At 41.1% G+C, this 14,680-nt stretch overlaps 1 protein-coding gene across 4 annotated transcripts in view; it reads right to left on the reverse strand.

The window, feature by feature from the left end:
* The window catches only part of ARHGEF7 (Rho guanine nucleotide exchange factor 7), a 2,881,265-nt gene that overhangs the window by 287,619 nt on the left and 2,578,966 nt on the right, over positions 1 to 14,680 (reverse strand). The gene's annotated exons all lie outside the window — the stretch shown is intronic.

Raw genomic sequence — 14,680 nt, forward strand, 5'->3', positions numbered from 1 at the left:
GATGTGGGCGAGAGCTATGGGTATGCTGACTGCCTAAGAAAAGTGATTAGGATGGATGGAGTGAGGACCCCCAAGGGATCATTAAATTGTCCTGCTCCCTAAAATCTAGTTTTTGGCTCTAGCAGAAGAAATGGAACAATCAGACCCAGAAACAGAAATGAATGTATGCCTGACAAACACACCTGGAAGAATTAATGAATGAGCTGATGGGGCACTCATAGAGAATCCATCAGGCAGGTCCTGCAAGGGATGTAAAATAAGCAAATACATTTCACCAAATGATTTGGGAATTAAAATCATCTAACAGATTACTTCCTTAGTTAATGTGCATCTGCAAGACCAGAATGGTTATAACAATATGTACAGTAGTACATGGAATCTAAGGAAGAGTAAACACTTGTTTATATAAATACTCATTTCTATGCTTCTGCTGAGGATTATGTCCTGATTTTTCTCTCTCTAATAACAAAAGTAGTGACTAGGTTAGAACCCAAGGCTACAAATGTCATTTTCTAACAGGTTCACAGTTGCAATCCATATGCATTCACCCACACAAACAAAACACACATAACTGCATTAAAGGAATACATATGCAAATTAAATCAAAACATATGCCTATAAATGACAGTCAATTAGTTCAGACACTAACATTATAAAAGTAGGGTCAGGAGAGATTTACAAACCAGTACATGGCAGTAAACATCCATGTTTACTGCCATAAAATTAGAAAGATTACTGTCCAGCAGGTGTTTAAAGAGTGCATTAGGAAAGCATTACAACCCTCTGTGAATTTGGTCAGATGTACTGCAATATTTGCCAGTCAAATATCTTTAAAAAAAAATTGCAGCAAAGATTTAAAGACATTTCTGAAAAGTTTGTTTTACATTATGAAGGCACAGAACTTAACTGAGAATAAACTTGACAAGATGAAAAAGTATATTATAATGATAAACTCGAGTGAACTGCACATTAAACAGCCCAACAATTTATAAATAAGTAGTTAGAATATATAAGATACACTGCCCATCAAATAATCAAACACAACTGTACATTCTTTGTAAAAAAAATAAACAATATATATTGAATCATTCTAAACAAAAATAGATTGTTAAAGTACTGAAACTATAAATCAATTAATACAATGTAACATAATGTGATGCCTAAAAATAAATTAACACCATTGATCTGAGCCCTGGATGCAGAAATGTTTAACCAAAAGACAAATTCATGATGGTTTCAGAACATCTGACAAAACATGAAGGACAATGTATTAACAGAGGCTATGTATGGTTACCCACCAACAACGAGAAAAGGTAATATCTGCAAGCCTTTTCACCCACAAATTATACGTTCAGTGAACAGTAACAGCACTGACAAAAATACAGAAAGGGTCACTTCTCAAGATGTAGGCAGGTTTTTGAAATAAATAACTTCTGCCAGTTCATGAATGGGTATTTTATGTTTAACTTATGAAGGAAAACTTGTTTACCTGCTTACCTCATAATCAGGAAAGTGGGTTGGTCTTGCAACAATTTTCTGCCAAAACTTGAGCCAAAGGCATGGACGTATGTGAGAAGTGATAAACAGTGTAGCAGAAAATCAGCAAAGGAAATGTTAACTTCTTACATACGGGTGATGAACTATACTATTACCGGAGGAAATGGTAAGAACAATATACACTTTTTTTAAATGTCTAAAAGTCCAATTTTAAAAGAAAATTAACTTCCCACCGTGAGGACACTCTGGGTATAATTGAAATTTAGTACATTTTCTGATTGTACTCGCAAAAAAAAGTAACATACAGTTTCAAACAAAAAATCCCACCCAGAAGTGAGATGTTATACTATGCAATAACACGGTTTCACACCTTTCCTGCTTTTAAAATAACAGGCAATGGTTAATTGCTGCCCTGATACTTATGTGAGGTAAGCATGTGAACTTGGTTGCTCACTGCAAATGACCTTAGTGAATTCTAGCCATCTGACTAGAGATGCCAATGATACTTCAATCTTCACTAACATGTTTCTCATGCAAGTTTACTTGTGACAGATAAAGGCTATGGTCGCACAAACTGCACTGTTGTCATTAATTTATATGTGATGGTACTGGCTTTAAATCTGCAGACGGCAACAAATGGTACACAAGCTCTATTGGCCTTATGAGCATATGATAAATGTGCACTGCTGCCTCAGTAACAGCCAACACCTGCCATACCCAAATAAGCTGCACACTTTCCACTGTACAACTTTCTATCAGTGTTATAATCATGGACTCCCTAGGGATTTTACCTTTATCAGACTAAGTCCCTGCAATCTTACCAAAAGGAACTGAAACTTTACACAGTTATTCTGTATGTAGAGATGCAAACAATATCTTTCTAGGACAGGGGTTAATATATCTCCAGTAAAAACACCCCGTCACTGTCTGAATGGTGATGTTACCTCAGGCTGAAAATACACAGGAATATCATAAAATAGTAGGAACAATCTGAGAAGCAACTTTTCAAAAGGTAAAAGACAACAGCTACTAATGTACCAATCCAATATACATATTTTAAGCCAATAAAAGAAACACTAAATCAAACAGTAACAAGCATTTACATATAAAACAAATAATTCTTTACATAAAATAAATATAAATCAATACCACAGATGGTAAAATTAAATATACAAGCAGCTTTAGCCCTGCCCAAGGAAATGAGTGTTTAAAAACAGATGGCATAAAGAAAAGTTCTAACAGGTTATCTGGACCTGTACTTATCAGTAGTTGAAGAGATGTAATGAATTTCCATATACTTCTGACTTAGAAGTCCAAAATACAACTGCCTCTTTACACAAACTGAATAGAATCCAATTTGAGTTCTGTCTAAAAATGTGATACTATGTCATTTTTTTGCAAGTTCACTTCAACAACAAACAGAAACTGTGCTATATTTTATTGAAAACTCATTTTGCTGATGCTACATTTCAAAGGAACACATTTCAGTGAAAATGTCAAATATACCTTCAAAAGTCCCCCCCCCCCCACGGGCGAGTTTCCTGCACCCCCCCAACACCACCTGCCATAAGTATACTAACTATTCAGTAACAACTGTGAAGAAAAGGGAACAGTCCCCACACTCTGAATCACTGCTGGCTCACATACACAGACGTTTAGAGATGGCAGCTCAGCATAACAGAGGGCATTAACATAGTACAAATACTGATCAACAGTTTGTTTGTGTCTTTCGGCTTTTCCCGGTTAGGGGTCGCCACAGCGGAACTCCGGTCCGCTAATGATTGGCGGTTGATTTTTACGCACTGGCTTGCCAGGCCTAACGCATAACCTTCAACGGAGGTACGCCCATTCACGCATGTCTCCACGCAGAAGACGCTCTAGCTGAGAATCGAACCGGACAGCGTCTTACTGTGAGGCGACAACACTACCGCAGCACCACCACTTTGTATTATAATTCCTAAGCTTCAAAACCACACTAGCAGTTGTTTTCTATACCGTTAAACAGTTGCCAATGAAATGAGTTTCAGAGAAAATGAGCCAGAGTTTTTGTCTGTTGATGAAGTGAGTTCCCATTCCAAATGAATGGAACCCAAAGATGCAATCTACCTGAGCGGTTCAGAAGTAAAGAAGTGCGTGTCTTGACAGCTGCCTTTTCTCTACTTAAGAGCTCAAGGTAGTCTTTTCTGTTTGGATTCAAAGGTAGATCGTGACTTTTCCTACTCTCTGAGCATTTTAGCTTTTGAGGTGAGGTTGGGTCCAAAAAGAGAATGCTAAAATGCAGTAATGCATCTACACACTGCACATGTCTGCACATTTGAGAAACATTTAATTTCAGTTTCAACAGATCTGCTGCTTTAACACTAAAAACAAATTTACACTCAGTAAAGTTACACATTTTTCATTCTACAGATTTTAAGCAATTCAGGTGCTGCGATATTTACAGCAACTACAACTTTAATGAAAAAAATACATTTGCCTTTAGCATACTACTGCATCTCTACAACACTGCTGAATAAAAAATGCTGATAGGGCCATCAGTCAGAATATCCAGCAGCAAACAGATAAAACTTGGTAATTCCTATGGTCAAAGGTGAGCGGCAGTCTGTGTGAAAGCAAAAGGAAACTATGTGATTACTTTTAAATAATGTGGCTGGACTAGGGACACTGTATGCATTATGACAGCATGAAGTTGAAATACATATAGTGTGTGTCCATTATTTCTCTTACTCTCATCACAAAAAAGCTGAACAGAGAAAGCAGTCATAAGTGTAGAATTAATGCATGAAGGCAAAGGGCAACTACATGATCAATGATTAAACAATCACTGATATGGCTTGACGGGTGTCAGAATAAGTGTCTGAGAATAGGAAGATGAAATACGTTACTGTAACCATTATCTCTTTCACTGCATCAGAGCTATACACATAAAGCCTCTCTTTTTCAGAGGATAAGCTGTTTGTGAAAGCAAAGGAGAAGTACATAATCATTAAGTTATCAGTGTTATGGCTTGTCAGTGTGGGGTATTGTGTGTCTGTGAGCAACAGATTGCAATAAATAACGAAGACTACTAGTTACTTTTCATCGCACTAAAACATATGAAGTGTACACTAGCAGGCTGGTTGCAATAGCAAAGGGCAATTAAATAACTGCTGTTAGTCACTGACTTGGGCTGCCAGGGAGGGGAATGTATGTTGAAATATACCACTGCTACCTTTATTCCTTCCACTTTCTTTTCTTCACAATTAAAACATCAGGGATGTTCAAAGAAAAGTGTCTATTTCTAAGGAAGGGGTAGTCACATTATGTGTGAAAGCAAAGAGCGACTGCAAGTTCCTTGTTAAAAGTTCACTTAAATGAATTGTTGAGGTGGTATGGGTGTCTTAGAGTAACAAGATGAAATACATTACTGCGCCATTATTTCTTCATACTTTCATCACAACAAACATTCAAAGATTTACACAGAAAGAGACCATCTTTCAGAAGAGAACAGGCTGTGTGTGGAAGTGACTACTACAGTCATTTGACTGCAGTTAAAAAGTCTTCTAGTTGTGGGAGGTACAATCTGGATATGGAAAAAATGATCACAGATTCTGTGGAAAATTTATAAGAGCTCTTCACAATCAAAGGAGGTACACCCTACCAGAAGAGGCACATGCTGCTGTGGCAGTGTAAATGAAAAAGGGGCCAAAACAAACATTTTCATACCAAAATGAAGACACAAACTATGTTTTGGCTTTCAAGTTGTTGCTTTACTATAAAGCTACAGCATCTCTAATGTGAATATATTTAAACTCTCTTCACAAGAAGCAAGCATATTTTTACTTTTTCTCACAAGGATGAAAGTATAATACATAAATCAATAAAAAACTAACATTCAATCTGTGTTGTCCATTTTTTATTTGATCCTCAGATCCAACTTAGCCACTTTCTATAGATTCTAGGATTTAACTCTCGAGTTCCTCAAATACCCATAATGCCCCTGACCATTACAATACCTCAGATCGAGTTTGCTGCTATTATATTTATTATATACCAGAAAATGCTATAACAATCCTATGAGAGGAAAGTGATAGCTGAAAGAACAGGAGCTCAAACAGGAACTATGGTTCCTATCAACAAATCCCATAGGTCTCTCCCAAAGACATGGACGGGGGAAGGGGGGGCTGAGGAAGAATGAAAATGGACAACACAGATGGAACGTTATGGTGAGTACATAACTTCTTCATCTGATGTTGCCATTTTCATTCATTCCTTAACATATGGAACAGAGTCGTCAGCTACGGAATCCTTGGGTGGCCCTCATGGAAGGATATCCCGGAGAACCTCGTAACCAGAGGCAGCAGAGGAGCAAAAAAAAGTATGAGTATTAGACCATGTAAGCAGCCGCACAATCATCATTAATGGAAACCCTAGCACAAAAAGCAGCAGAGGTAGACACTGACCTGGTGGAATGGGACTTTGGATGCACTGGCAAATGGGTCTATATTAGAACACCGAATAGTCTAAATATCGAACAACCTAAAGGCCGAAAATGCCAGACCTTGCACTCACTATTGTGGGGGGCTGGGCCCCCCTCACTAATTATATATACCAACTCCAAGATCGCACTACAGTGAGGAAAGTGCAAATATTCCGATCTTCACTGTACCGTGAATCTCACTATAACAGTTCGCTGAATGGCATTTTCACTGTAAAATGCCATTTGATGAACTGACTCTTCGATCATGTAATACAGACCCTTGGCAAATTTATGCCTTTCATGTAATAAACATTGGAAATGCAATACGTTATCCATTTAGCCAAAGTAACTTTTGAAACCAGATTTCCCATTCTGTTTTTAGAGAATGAAACAAATAATTGATCACTTTTCCTAAATTCTTTGGTTCTGTGAAGGTAAAACCAAAGCTGTCTATGCACATCCAACAGATGAAGGGTGTACTTTCCTTGTTTTAAAAACTGGGGGAAAACACTGGCAAATTAATCACTTGTTGAAGTTGCTGTCAGAGGCAACTTTTGGTAAAAATGAAGGATTTGCGTGTAAAGTAACTGTCTTTGTGGAAAAGCAAATAAGGTGGCTTAGAAGACAGAGCATGGAGTTCAGATACTACTTTTGCAGAAGTTACAGTCACTAGAAATACAGTCTTCCATGAAAGAAGCTTGAGATCTACTTTAGCTGATGGTTCAAAAGGACAGTGTCTTTTAGAAGACTGCAAAACCATAGTGAGGTCCCAAGGTGGAGTAGGGTCCTTTACATGAGGTCTGAGTAAAAAGGTACCTTTAGGAAGGCCTTACATAATTTAGATGATGTTAATGAAGAAGCATTCTTTCTAATGTGACAGTTGGAGATGGCTGCTAAATGAACTTTAATAGTGGAAAAACTTGCTCCATCTTGAAAAACAGAGACAAGGAAATCAAGGAAGTGAGGTGGTAAAAGGATCCAACTTTCTCTGTTGAGCCCAAAAGGAAAACCTTTTCCATTTACTTTTGTAAACCCTTCTAGTTTATAAGATGAGATTAGTATTTTTTGAAGTGGGGAGAAAAGCCTGGAATGTTTAGCCATCAATGGAGTCAGAGAAAACATGCAGTCAATTGGAGGCCTGCAGTGTTCGGGTGAGATAGGAGGCCTGGACTGGGGTCAAGCATGCGAGGAGAACATACCAGGTGAGACTAAAGGAAGGGAAACCATATCTGTCGAGGCCAAAAAGGAGCAATGAGGATTACTGTGCTCTTTAACCGAAGTGCTTTCTGAAGAAACTTGGGGAAACAGGTGTGGAGGATAAGCATAAAGAAGAATGGAGGGTCAAGCAAGGACTATAGCATCTCTCAGTAACTGTTCCTGAGGAGGGACAAGGGCAAAGAATCCAGCATTTGTTGAGGGGAGACGCAAATAGGTTTCAGCAAGGCTGACCCTATCTGTGGAAGATCGTGTTGTCAATGACTGATTGAGAGATCACTCATCAGGCATGAGGATTGTCCTGCTGAGTTTGTTTGCTAAAATTTTAAATTTCCCTGGTATGTGCACAAGAAAGCAGCTGGATGACACTGTCCATTGCCACACTCTCAATGATTCTTGACAAAGTGGGTATGATTTAGCCCCCCCCGGTTTGTTGATGTACCACACTACTGACGTGTCTGAACTGCAACAGTCCCTACAGGAATAAAGCTCTGTAAGGCTTGCAATGCTAGAAGCACCGCTCTCATCTCTAGGACACTTATATGCAATTTGGTCTCTTGTGGGGACCACATGCCTTGAACAATCCTTCCCAAGTAATGCCCACTCCGTCAACCCCAACTGGGAGGCATCCATAGTCAACATGACGTTTGGGGAAGGAAGTATAAATGGATGCCCTTGACTGATCTCCCCGGACTGAATCCACCAAAAAAGAGACTTTCTGTAAGCGTGACACAGTTTTATTGTAGGTCTTAGAGTGTTAATGAAAGGATCACTGTACTGCTAGGGTCCATTGTAGAATTCTGATGTGGATGTGTGCAGTGGAAATTTAAGTAATTACAACAACCATCGACACTACGGTTCTGAGGACAAGTTTTGCTGGAGGAGAAGGAAGAAAAAAAAATGAGATGCATCTTCAGTGTAATAACTCTGTTTATTGGCAGAAGAGTTAAAGAACTGACAGTGTCTAACCGAGACCTTATGAACTCCAAGACTTGGAGTGGCTAAAGTTGTAATTTGTCCAAAATGACAGTAATTCCCTGCGAGTAAGACAGCTTGTGTAAATAGTCTCAGGCTTTTACGAGCAGATGCCAGGTTGATGCAGTGAGGAGCCAGTTGTCTAAGTAAAGAAACACTCTGAAAATGAGCAGTCTGAGGTGAGTTGCTATCAATGCCAAGCTTTTTGTGAACCCTGGGGGCTATGATGAGACAAAAGGGTAGGGCTCTGAACTGATAATAACTGGCTCCGAGCCGGGAGCATAGATACCTTCAAGAGTGCCTGTTTATTCTGATGTGATAGTATGCATCTTGAAAATCTATTGAGCACACCCAGTCATTCTTCTGCAGGAAAGTCAGAATGGACTGCACTGTGACCATCAGGAATTTGGAATTCTTTGCAAAATGATTTACATAACCGAGATCCACTACAGGTCTCAGGTCTCCTGTTTTCTTTGACACTAAAAATAATCTTGAGTAAATTCCGGATCCTCCTTGGTCAAGGGGACCTCTTGGATGGCTCTTTTATTTAACAACTTTTGGATTTCTATAGCTGCAAGCTAACTCAGAATGGGTGGGATATTGGTGAGATATTTACTTTTCTTTAGGAGTGGTTGGGAAAAGGGAATGAAGTATCTTCTGGATATGATCCGGTGCACCAAGAATTTTTTGTGATGGCTATCCAGGTGTCTAGGTGCAAGGATAAACACCCTCCAACTACTTCTAGTGAGGGACAGTTGGGTAACCTTTCAGGAGCACTGAAAGGAACTGCCTGAGAAGGAATTTGAGATCCTTGTTTCTGTGGACCCCCCCTTCTGCCACACGGGTGACATCTACCATTGCAGTTGACCCCCCCCCCTGCCTCTGGGGGACAAATCTCCACATGATTCCTGAAAAGGACATTGAAACTTCCGGAACCACATCTTCTTCCCACTGGGTTGAATCCTAGAGAAAATGACTCTGTGGGGTAGAAACCCAGACTCTGATGGCAGACAAGGTCTTTCCATCCTGTTCACTGCAGGAAAGAGTCTCTTTTACAGTGGGCCCAAACAAGGGAGATCCATCAAAAGGAGCACTGATGAATGATGCCTTAAAAGGTTCTTCACAATTGCATCCGGGCATATCTCCTTATGGCTATGCCTGAACCAGCCTCCCTTGAGGTACCCTCAACTATATGTGAGATTAATCTCATGGACACATTTGTAATGGATTGTAGGGTGGCAAGTCATGAGGAAAAAGACTTCTGTTCCTCTGTGGACATGGACCCTGGGGCAGAATTAGAGAGTTCCCTTATCAAGTCCCTCTGTAATCTGGTGAAATGTGCCAGTTAATTAAGTGAATGTCGCTGATGCCTATACTCACTTCCCAAACTTGTCCAATGCCCTAGACTCTGTTATATGGGGTTACAGAGGAGCTCTGTTCAGCTAGTGCCTTTTTGGTGGCTGCTGCAAAACTGCTGGCATCTACAGGAACCCATTAATCCAGTACTATCAGCAGGGGCACTCAAGATTTTATCAAGGCATTTGAGAATTGGTTCCATGGAGTCCAGTTCCTTCCATGCCCTGTGGTAGACAAGGTCTATAAGCTCATCCATAGGGGTGGTAACCAAAGACATAGAAGATCCAGATCTGAAGATTTCAAAAAATCCTCCTCCTCCTGGGAAGGTATTTGGGAAGACCAACTACCTTTCTGGCAAAGGAGTTCTAGAATCTTCCAAAAGAGACTTCTTCAAGGGGAGATCTAGGGGACCGTTCCCCTCCATTAAAATCAGTGTCTTCTGTAAGAGATTCTGTGCTTAATCTAAGTGTCTCCTCTTGCAAGTCCTCTTCTGAGGGACTTCCTCAGTGGGACATTCTGGTGAGGTATCGAAAAAGGCGGGGAGCTCTTGGGTGGGATCTGGATGGAAGCTCACTCGGGCTGGCTGTCCCTGAGGGGCAGGAGGAGAAGACTCGGGCACAGGATCTGTAGAGGGAGCAAGGGGTGGATCCGATGTTGAAAGAGTCAAGGCTGCTCCCAGATGAGAGAAAACCCTCTCCACACCTTTGAAGGCAGAAGGACTAGGAGAGACCAAGGAAAGACCACAAGGAGCCAAGGCTCTCAAAGCAGACAACCCCAAACCCTTCCCAACTATCCACTTGGAAGCAGAAGCTGAAGCCAAGAGGAAGCAACAGCTTCGGAGTTGAGGTCTGTCCCTCAGATCCAATGCCTTGGCGCTGAGAATGATTAGGATCTGAGAGGGTAGGAGCCATTTGTATCAGAGATATCGTTACAGTGGAAGAAACAAACTTCAGATCTAGTGGCTCAGCTCTAGGGATCCTAGGATCTGATGACTCAAAACGTAATGCCGGATCAGAGAAGGAGTGACAACAGATTGAAAACAAGGCTTTAGGCTCCCAGATCCGAAGAGAGATGGAGCCAGCAAGATTCCCATCTGGATCTGTGTCCTGAGTAACTTGCTCATCATCCTATCCATCTTCACTTCAGAGAGGCTTTGGGATGACCTAAGAGATGACGAAATGGAAGATAGTCTCGATAACGTTTTTGGTGTCCCTTGTAAAAATGGAGACCTTAACCTTGGTGAAATCGTCTCAGGAGAAAATCTTGGAGCCCAAAGCCAAGGAGATGAGAATGATGGTGGTGTCAGATCTAAAGCTTTCAGATTCGAGCACTTAGCCGCTTTTTTTAGGTGGCTCCAAATGATGAGCGGTGTAAGAAGACTGGGCATGAGATGTTTTACGATGCTCCCTGGGCTCTTTAGACTTTTGAAAGGGGAATGAGCCCCTGATGGAGAAGTACCAGTAGAATATGCTGAGGCTGGAAGGAGGCCTTTCGAAATCAACTTACTTCGCCTGTTGCTAAGAGCTCTAACATTAAAAGTCACACATATCAAACAAGAAGAGTACAGATGAGCTGGCCCCAAATGGGAAAGACTACGAGCTATGGTAGATAAAGGATACCAAAAGAACTATTATAAAGAGCAAGGGAGATATTAATTAGAGTTCAAAAAGGTACAGATAAAATGGAGAGGGAAAAAAATAAGCTTTAAATCACACTCACTAACACCCCTATCTCGAGAGATCTCAATCCCATCCGAACCTGAAGAACGGCAAACGAAATCTGAGGTATTGCACTGTTCAGGAGCACTGTGTAAGGATGCAGCTTGAGATTCAGATCCTAGAATCGATAGAAGGTAACTGAGTTGGATCCAAGGGTCGGATCCAAACCCATACAAATGAGAATGACAAAATCAGATCTACGTTTTTCTTTTACAGCATAAGAATTATAGCCACTATTTATTTGTCCCTAAAAGTGATATCAAACAGCATGCAATTGTTACACAGAAAAAGAGAAAGAGTGGCTGCCAAGGCCTGTGTTGTGACACTTTAATTCAACATGCAGCTGCTCCATGATAGCTGAATCTAAAAGCATAACCTAACTACAGTTTACAAATGAATTTCCTGACCTAGAGTCAAAAAACATTTTCTAGGAAATGTTGCACTGTTTTAGAGTACATAACCTAGTAGTGATGGGCCCCCACCAGCACACACACAAAAAAAAATTAGAATGTGCCAGGTTCCTAAAATTTTTTCACTAGTTGCAGCTTCTTTTTTTGGGAGGATTGAGGTGCAGCACATGACGAGAGTACACTTTTAGTGTGTTGTCATAATCAGAATTAAAATCATATGCATTTCTCTACACAAAACAGTTTTTGTGACTGCAAACCTGGCACAAACAAAATTCCATATTGAGTTTTACAATATACTGAAGTCAACTTTAAAAAAGAGCTGCATTGAAAAGTAGAACTGCAGTCTTAAATCTACTACTTTTCAGATAAAGTACAGTTGTGTACCTACCATAAATGTAGATGTTCGAGTGTATTCACTGTTGCAGTCATTACACTTGGGTTATCCTGCTGGCAGGCTACCCGCAGTCGGCCTGAATTCCAATGTCCTGGTCCGGCATTGGTTGCTGTCACCTCTTCCCTGGCGCCAGGGGTATATAAGATGCAGCAGACGCCATTTTCTTCAGTTTTTCTTGCCCCAGATGTCAGGTGCCCCCAAGAAGGTAGGCAATACATATTGCTTATAAAAACATACACTAAAATAAACAATACCTTCATCTACAAGCAAATACACCACATAGGTTGTATAGGATAGAGAAGTATAGATAAGTCCCTGCTAAGAAAGGGGGGTGGAGGGTGGGTAACCTGGACTGCAACAGTGAATACACTCGAACATCTACATTTATGGTAGGTACACAACTGTACTATGTTCATCATGTTTCACTGTTGCAGTCATTACACTTGGGTTGAATCCCAAAGCTGAGGTAGGGCAGCTGGGTCTAAATAGGATCAGGAGTGGCTATGAGGCCCTGCAGAACTGCAGTGGCAAAGCCTGCTCTGGATTTAGAGTAAAGAGGTAAGTGATAATATGCTTGGTAAAAGTGTGCACTGAACTCCAAGTTGCAGCCTCCAAAATTTCCTTGGTTGGTACTCCTCTGAGAAAGGCTGCTGAAGTGGTTGTTGCCCTGGTAGAATGTGGCCTAATATTCTTAGGCACTGATTTGCCACGCTGTGCATAGCAGAAACAAATGCAGTGTCCTATCCATTTTGAAATAGTCTGCTTTGAAACAGCCTTTCCTTGTGATCCTGCAGCATATGCTACAAACAGTTGCTCAGTTTTTCTGAAAGCTTTTGTTTTGTCCAAGTAGAAGCATAGCTGCCTGTGTATGTCTAAAGAATGTAGAAGAGTCTCCACTTTACTCTGGGGATTTGGATAAAATGTTGGCAAATGAATGGTTTGGTTAAGAGCCACACTGGATACTACCTTTGGCATAAATGTTGGGTTTTTCCTTAGAGAAACCCTGTCCGGATGAAAAATGATAAAAGTTTCCATTGCCATTAATGCCTGCAACTCTGAGACTCTTCTTGCTGAAGTTACTGCTAGGAGCAGAGCAGTTTTCCATGATAAAAATTATATCTCAGCTGTACTGGCTCAAAAGGAGGCAGTGTGAGCTTTTCCAAGACAAAGTTGAGGTCCCATGCAGGTACCGGTGCTCTCCTTGGGGGTCTTATGTTTTTTGCCCCTCTGAGGTACTGTCTTAGCAGTGGATGTGAGAAAATAGGAGTTTCCATATTGTAATGAGCTGAAATGGCAGAGGCATGTATCTTAATTGATGAGAAGGATAGGCCTTTGTCCAGCATCTCAGTTAGGTATTGTAAAATCTGAGGAATATTTGGAACAAATGATTCAAGTCCTTGTGCCTGGTTCCAAGCACAGAATCTCTTATATTTTTCTGCATAAGATTTCCTGGTGTTGGGCCTCCTGGCTTCCAAAATGACATCCATAACAGCTTTAGAGAGAGGTGTATTCTGAGTGGCTATATTATTTGCCATGCAGCCAGATTTAAGGTTCTGAGTTGGCTGTGCAGGATCTGATTGTTTTGTTGAGTCAGAGGATGAGAAATTTGAGGTAAAGTCCAGGCTGGGCCTTGAGCCAAGCTCTTTAGGATTGGGTACCAGTGCTGGCGTGGCCAGTCTGGGGCAATCAGAATCAGTTTTGGTTCTCTTGTCTGACTTTTAGGAGTACCTTGGGGAGGAGAGGCAGTGGAGGAAAGGCATAAACTGTTAGAGTTTTCCAACTGAATGATAGAGCATCCAGTTTCCATGCTTGTGAGTGATAAGTCCTTGTGCAGAATCTCTGTAGTTGGCAGTTTTGAGGGGAGGCAAAAAGATCCAAGTCTGGGCATCCCCATTTCCTTGTTATCATGCTGAAGACCTGCGGATGTAGTTTCCACTCGTGAGGGTCCATGAGGTTTCTGCTTAGTTCGTATGCCAGAGTATTTTTCTTTCCTGGCAGGAATTGTGCCTGCAGATGTACTTGATAGGTCACTGCTGTGTTCCACAAAGTCATGGCTTGCCTGCAGAGGGAGAAGGAATGTGTGCCCCCTTGCTTGTTTATGTACCACAAAACTGTAGTATTGTTCCGTCTTTACCAATAGTTGTCCTGGATGTAGTAGATCCTTGAAGGCTGTCAGGGCATTCTGTACAGCTAGCATCTCTTTTTGATTGATATGAAGATGCATTTGGTCTGTGGGCCACGTGCCCTGAATACATTTTCCTGCCATGTGTGCCCCCCAGGCATAATCCGATGCATCTGCTGTTATTGTCTGCCTGGCTGTGGGTAAAGTGAAAGGCTGTCCCTTGTTGAGGTGACAGGCCAGTGCCCACCATCAAAACTCCTGTTGCAGGCAGGGAATAAGAGTTATTATTGTTTCCAGGCTGTGGCAATGTTGAGTCCAAACACTTTTTAGATACCATTGTAGCTTCCTCATATGCAGTCCTGCATATGGAATTAGCAGGATGCAATAAAGCCCAAAGCCTGCAGAATTTTTCTTGCAGGTAGCTGGGTCTTTGCTGCCATCATTTGAAAGTAATGAGTCAGTTGCCTTTGCTTGTCTGGCGTGAGATAAGCCATCTGGGCAGTTGCATTTAAGCTTGCACCTAGGAATATTATC

This window comes from Protopterus annectens, chromosome 5.part0 (assembly GCF_019279795.1).
Source record: "Protopterus annectens isolate FY-2018-M chromosome 5.part0, PAN1.0, whole genome shotgun sequence".
NCBI lineage: Eukaryota > Metazoa > Chordata > Ceratodontiformes > Protopteridae > Protopterus > Protopterus annectens.